This window comes from Cavia porcellus, unplaced genomic scaffold (genome assembly GCF_034190915.1).
Source record: "Cavia porcellus strain 051 isolate PalLab524CR breed Dunkin Hartley unplaced genomic scaffold, mCavPor4.1 scaffold_3, whole genome shotgun sequence".
Taxonomy (NCBI): Eukaryota; Metazoa; Chordata; class Mammalia; order Rodentia; family Caviidae; genus Cavia; species Cavia porcellus.
Window position 1 is genome coordinate 106,017,972 of NW_026947486.1, and position 7,389 is coordinate 106,025,360.

A 7,389-nucleotide genomic window follows, 5' to 3' on the forward strand; every position below is an offset into this window, starting at 1 on the left:
CTTTGTCATGTTATTTGCCTGATGTTGGTTTCATGCCTTCTCCTTCTGCCTAATTGTTTGCCCTGCCTGGTGGTCTCTTTCTGATGTTGTTCTTGGAATTGTGGTCATTTGTGTCTCTGTCTAGAATATCTTTTAGTACTCTTTGTAGGGGTGGTTTGGAGGTCATGAATTTATTCAGTTGTTCTTTGTCATGGAAGTATCTTATTTCTTCCTTTTGTAAGATATTTTTCTAGGATACATCAATCTGGGTTAGAAATTATTTTCTTTCAGGGCTAGAAATACATCACACCAACTTCTTCTTGACTTGAGATTTTGTGTTGTGACTTTGACTGTGATTCTAATGGGCTTCCTTTTATAGATGACGTGTTTCTTTTCTCTAACAGCTTTTAATATTCTGTTTTTGTACTGAATTTCTGGGATCTCGATTATTATATGTTTGGGTGTAGATTCATTTTTATTATGGTTCTTTAGAGTTTTGTATGTCTCACTTATATATACATCAGATTCTGTTCCCATGCTTGGGACATTTTCTGCTATTCTGTAAATAATTTATTTTTATGTACTTTGTGTTGGTTACTGCTTTTCCGTTGACACCTGTCAGTCTTATATTGTTTTTTCTTTCCATCATTTTTCAGTTGTTATTTCTTTAAGAGATGCTTCTTTTCATGATTGCTAGGCATGATCCTGTCTTCCAGGTCTGAAAGTGTATTTATAGTTTCATTCAAGCAGTTTTGCCAGCTTTCAATGGAATTTTCAATTTCCTGGATATCTCTTTCAATCTGTTTCATGCATTCTATTTGTTTCCTATATTGTTCATTGAAGAAGGTTATTTTCTTTGCTCATCTTTTCTTTTAATCTATGCTTTCTCTAGATAGGCTAAGCAATTTTTTTATTGTTACTGTTGTTATCATTGTTTATAAATTGACAGATTATTTCTGATCTCATTTCCTTGATAGAGTCATAGATTTGTTTCTTTACTTCTCTTGCTATCATTTCAGAAATTTGATGTGCCTTCCAATTTGATATATGTCATTGTCTCCTGGATTTGTTCTGGGAGGGCTTGAGGTCTGAGATTGCATTTTGCTTTCTTGTCTAGTCACTTTCTATTTCTGAATAATTTTTCATTTAGTTTACTGTGATCAGCCTTATGAAATTTTGTAGTATGTAGTTATATCACTAGTGTTAATGCTTCTCTAAGAAAATTCTGTTCTTCAGGGATGTCTTTTGTGTGTTGGAGGTTCTTGGTTTGTGTCTGTCCCTATATTTTATATTTCTAATTAATTAAGTGTGTGGTGTTTGAATCTGTTTGCATCAGTCCTTAGTCCTTTGGTGTAGAGCTGTGGTGAGGTTATTACCCTAGAGTTTCCCATATTGTTACAGAAGGGAAAACAACTGATTACAACAGATATGAAATCCTTGATAAAGTATTACAGTTAGCAATAACAATAGCATCAAGCACAATTTAGAAATTGCCAAACTTTGGTAACCACTGATTTTGTACTTTAGACCATAGGATCAAAATCTGTAGTTATATAACAGAACCAATTTTAAATTACGATTTTCTATGAAAAATGTTTCCTCTTGGTAGAATGATTTCAGTCTGTGGTGGGGAAATTTAGGGAATATAGTGTATAAAACACAGATAACTGCAAAGGAAATAGAAGCATGGCTGGAGGACAAAAGATGATTATGTAAGGTTTGGGAAAGTAGAGAAAGGGACAGATAAGGAAGTATGAAGGTGTATTGGAGGCATTATCTGAACTTGGTCTCTGGGTTTGGGGGATGGGATTCGTTTTCTGTGGCTAGAGTTTTCCACAGCCATTTAGAAAAGAGGGAGAAGCAAGAACATGATAAATAAAATAAAGAAAATAGGAAAAGAAAAAAATGAGAAAAAGAAAGGAAAAAAGACAAAAGGAAAATAAAGTAACATAAAACCAAAAATGAAACAACATAAAATAAAACAAAATTGATTTTAAAAAGGCAGGGGGTTGGGTCCTGTCACTTGCTCCTAGCCCTTGTGTCTTTGTCCCTAAATGCAATGCTGTGTCACCTAATTTACCACCTGTTGGCTCACATTTGGGATTTTCCATCTTGGTAGTCTGGCCCATCCTTCATGTGTGCCCTAGATGGGGTCCTATTGTGTGGCTGGCACTCCCTCAGTGGCCTGGTCCCACGGTGTAGGGGGAGGTACCAGCCACTTGGATTGTTCTTACTGGACCAGTTGCCAAGTCTCAAATTATTCACAGGCTGGTTGCCAGTCCCCCATAAATTTATATATAAACATAGTGCTATAAAATGTTTTACAGAAAATATAGGAGGATATATTTTGGGCAGGAGGCCAGGTAATGCGTCTTTAGATAAAAAATGAAATGAATACTCACTAATGTGAAAGAGTTCATTAGTAAGGTTTATTTCATCAATATTGAAATCTTTTGCACTTCAAAAGATACTCTGCAATGGTTTATTTTGCCTGTCAAGCTGATGGACCATAGGCTGTCCAGATATTCAGTTATGCATTGTACCTAGGTCTGTCTGTGAGGGTGTTTCTAGATGATGTTAACATTTGAATCTGTAGGCTGAGTAAAGCAGATTGCTTTCCTCAGTATGAGTGGGTCTCATCTAACCTACTGAATCTCTGAATCTTTAATCTATTGAAATCTGAATAAGAAAAAGATGTCTTTTTTTCTGGTTTCCTTCAAACTAGGACATTAATCTTTTGTTTTGAAGTTGGATGTAGAGTGAATCAAATCATTGGCTCTCCTGAATTTCCAGTTTGTTGATTGAAGATCATGAGCTTCTTATTCTTGATAAGCACATAAACCAAGTTCTATACTAAGTTAATGCATGTATATATATGTGTATGTATGTATCTATCTTTCTATGTATTCTCTATCTTTATCTATCCTCCACTCCCCATATGTTCCTCTGGAATACCCAGACTAATACAAACTTTGGTATTCAGAGTGATTTTAGAGTATCATCATTTTAAGGATGAGTTTTCTGAATTGTTTTGAGGGTTTCTAGAATTTTTCTTCAGTCTTGTTAGGTTTTAAAATGCTAATGACTATTTCCAGTAGTAAAGAAGGTATTGATACTACATTTCATGGGCTGGCAATAGAGATGTGCAAAATACATCCTTGCACATTCCTAAGTAAGCAACAAGGAGCTGGTGACTGTGTTAGTGTGATAGTTCCAAACACTTTGTAAATTTAATGAACTGAATTAGACTGTCTAGTTGCTCCCAATGTCACTGGACAAAGTGGTGAAAGACAAGGATAAACTCAGGAATTTGTATACCTAGCTCAAGTACTACACAAATGATGTAAAACATTCTTTGTACCTTGAAGAAGACCCTCGTTTCCTGTAGTCTCAGTGTGGCTGACATTACTGAAAATTAAATGCAGAATTATAGACAACTTCACAGAGTGTCAGCTGTTAAAGTGAGGCAACTGATAGGGAAAGATTAGATCATTTAAGTTGAAATTGGGACATGTAGGAAATCCTTGATGTCACTGGGAACACTGAATCTCTAGATTCTAATGAGTTTTTATGCCAGTAGAAGCAATCTCCCCACTTTGTGTGGTAGTGGCTTCCCACTGGCCTCTTCCAACCAATCTGGGGGAGAGTATTAGCCCACATTGCTGAAGGCAACTGCAGTGGCTCCTCTGAGGTGGTCTGCCTACAAGAAAACACTGACTCTACTTAAGGTCCCCCCTTATTACCACTCTCTACTCCTATACCTGTAGAAGTGAGGTCCCAGCAGACTCCTGAAGGTGAGTCATACAGTGTGACTCATGAGAACATGCACTACATTACTAAATAATTTCAAATTTAAATAGTTCTAAATAAGTTCAAATTTAAATAGTCATAAATTTGAGGAGCGTACATGGAATAATGGTGGAAGGAAAATAAAGCTGGACTAGGCTGAAATTTATGAGTTCAGTAAGCAGAAGTTCTGCACTTCATGTTGTAGCTTCAGAGTTAGGAAAGATTCTAGCAGCTTGACTGGTTGGTTGACTGAGAATTAAACTAAAAGGAGGACCAGAGTGAATGAATTACCAACTTCAGACCTGTGTTGGGCAATACAGTACAAGAAACTGAGGGACTTTAGGAGATTGGAATATCAGAGTGAATTTGGCACTTAAGACATACTCAGCCTTACTCAAATGTTTCAAAACACACTGCACCACTACCAAGAGAAGTTTGTGAGAAGGTACAGGTATCCTTGAAGAACTCAGTACCTGATCTTCTGTGAAGGCCAAGCCTTGAAGAGGGAACGTCAGTCACTTAATTTGTATACAAGGTGTCTGTATGCCAGTTTTTACATCTCAGATGTCAGGATTCAAATGGTTCCACTCAACTATCAGAGTCAAGGTACAGGAGACTAACAAATAGCAGAGTCATAGAAGCAATCAGAATATACCGGCATGCACAAAACTACTGTGTTTGGCTAGTTTATCATGCTATTTCTAGAAGTGAAATAGTTAAGAACATTACTAAAATCTTATATGACCTACATAAGCAAAGTAAGTTCTAGATCAAGTGAAAAAGTCAAAACTGAGTCACAAAAACAGAAAGCCATGGTCTCTCAATCAGGTCCCAAAAGTCAGCTGGTTTATAGACCCATTCCCCTTTGGATGAAGCAGGGGCTAGATCCATTTAACGAAGGATCTCAGTATACTGTCATGAATTTATGTTGTTAATCTTTCATTCATCCAAGAAAGTTTAGTTTTTCCTCTCTGTGTTTGTTTTTTTACTGTTTCAGAATCCCACAGACTGGTAATTTATAAAGAACAGAGATTTTCTTCTTCAGGTCCCCAGGTTGGGAAGTCCAAAAGCAGGATACCAGCATCTGGTGGGGGCCTTCTTCCTATGTCATGACATGGCAGAAATTCAAATCAGCACGGGCAAGACAGAGATGGTGGGAGCACCAGAACACAGGGTACAAAATACGCCACTTCTATAACAAAATCCTTTCCCTGATAATAACATTAATCCATTAGTAAGAATAAAACCTCATTGACTTAATCACCTTGGAAAGATTCCACCTTCCAGTACTGTCACAATGGCAAGTAAATTTCAACATGGGTTTTGTACGAAACATTCACACCATAGGAATCCAGAGCAACCTACAGCTTTTTACCGGGACAACTGTATATTGGTAGAAAAGCAAATAATCTGATATTCTGGGGACTACCAGGCACTGACTCTGAACTGACACTAATTGTAAGATACTTGAACTATCTTACAATAGTTGGGCCAGCAGTAGAAGTGGGGGAATATGGAAGTTGGGTGATGTCTTAGTTACTTTTTACTGATCACTGAGACAAAATACCTGATGCCCAAAGTTGGGAAAGGAAAGGCTTATTTTTTTACAGTTTTGGGGGGTTTCAGTCCATTCTCAGTTGGCTCCAAGGCAAGTTGCCATGGTGGGGCCACAGTTTATGGCAGCTGCAAACAGCAAGGCAGAATCTGGCAAGAGAAGAGAGCACCTTCTTCCTGCCATTACATTGTATGCTGGCTCTACCCCAATGTGGGTGTAGTGCTGACACCATCAATCCAAGCTCTAGACAATGAACCAATCACAAATGCATAATGCAGATGCATAATGCAAACACATGAGGCCTGGGGGCCACTGACATAAACCATGACATTCCATATCTGGACCCCAGGACTCATGCACATCCTTTATACAAAAGATATTTAGTTCATCTCCAAGAGTTGCCAAAGTCCTAATAGTTTCAGCATTGCTGAAAATTCTAAGTCCCAAGTCTCCTCCAAGATCTATGACAGACTCTTAACTGTAACCCCCTGTACAAATGAAATGAAACAAGGTTGAACATTTCTGAAATGCAAAGGAACAAGATAAACAGTTCGATTCCAAAAGTTACACACAAGAAAATAAAAACATTGGAAACAAAGCAAGTCCAACATCCAGCAGAGTGAGCATTAAGTCCTAGAGTTCCATGCTCAGCATTTGAAGCAATCTGGTCACAAGCTCCAAAAGGCTTGGGTGATTCCACCCCATGGCACTTACAGGGATTTCAACTCTGACAGCTTCTCTCTTAAATCTTCTCTGCTCGTTTTTTGCAGCTTTCCTTGGATCACCCACATTCCTGGATTTTTCAAACTTCTGGGGTCTCCACTACACCTTTGGCTTCACCCTTTCATCTTTACAAATTGCCCTCTCAGGGGCACACTGCTTGGTCTCCCAGACCCTTTGCAATTGAGGTGGAAGCCGTCTTACCCACAGAATTTGTGCATTTTCCTTGCTCCTAAAATCAGGACCATGTGGATGCTGCCAAGATTTGCTGCCAGCTGGAGCAGTAGCCAGGCTTTTCTCTCTCTTGGCTGTAGGTGTCGATTGCCTGGATCATTGGGCTTTGTGAACTTGATTGTGAAGAAAAGCTTCTCTATGTTGCCACCATTCTGGAACCTCATGTGGCCTTCATCGCCATTATGGAGCATGGTGCTCTGCAGCTTTCTCCTCTGAACAAATTCTTTCACTTTTGCAGTTTTGAAGCTGCAAAGGGTGGAGACCTGCTGCTTCCTGGGATGCCCTGTGGCCATCTTTCTTATCTCTCTGTTTCTCCTAAGCAATCAAAGTCTAAACTCTGTCATTACAATCTACAACTTTATTGGAGTTTTCCTTCTGGCCAAACTCAGAGTTATAAATTATCCTGCTGGGCTCTTTGCTCTTGATTTGCAACATAAAGCTGGCTAAAAGCCCCAACAATAACCATGCCACAGCCTCAACATTCCGCTGCCTTCAAATTTCCTTTGCCAGATTAATCACTCCATTGCCCTTAGTTTCAGTCTCAGGCAAAGTCTCTGGGCATGAGCAAAATGCAGACAAACTTTATGCCACGCCATAACACACATCGTGGGGAGTCCAACAACCAATGCAGTCCTTCTTCCCAGCAGAAACCTCCCAAGCCTAGCCTTTACCATAAGACTTTTTATCATCTTTCTGGTCTCCTGAGCTCTGACCAGAATCTTCTATAGGACAGCCTAAGCTTCTGGAGCTCTATGCATCCAGGCAACATGTCTGAACCTTTCCAAACTCTGCCCACAAGCCCTTTGTAAAGGTCCTCAAAAAACATGGTCAGGTATAGTCACAGCAAATGACCCCACTCCTCGGGACCAAATTCTGTCTTAGTTACTTTTTACTTGTCACTGAGACAGAATACCTGATGCCCAAAGTTGGGAAAGGAAAGGCTTATTTCTTGCAGTTTGGAGGTTTCAGTAAATACTCAGTTGGCTCCAAGGCAGGCTGGCATGGGAGGGCCATAGTTCATGGTGGCTGCAAACAGCAAGCAGGAACCAGCAAAAGAAGAGAGACACACCTTCTTCCTGCCATTACATTGTATGTTGGCTCCACCCCTATGT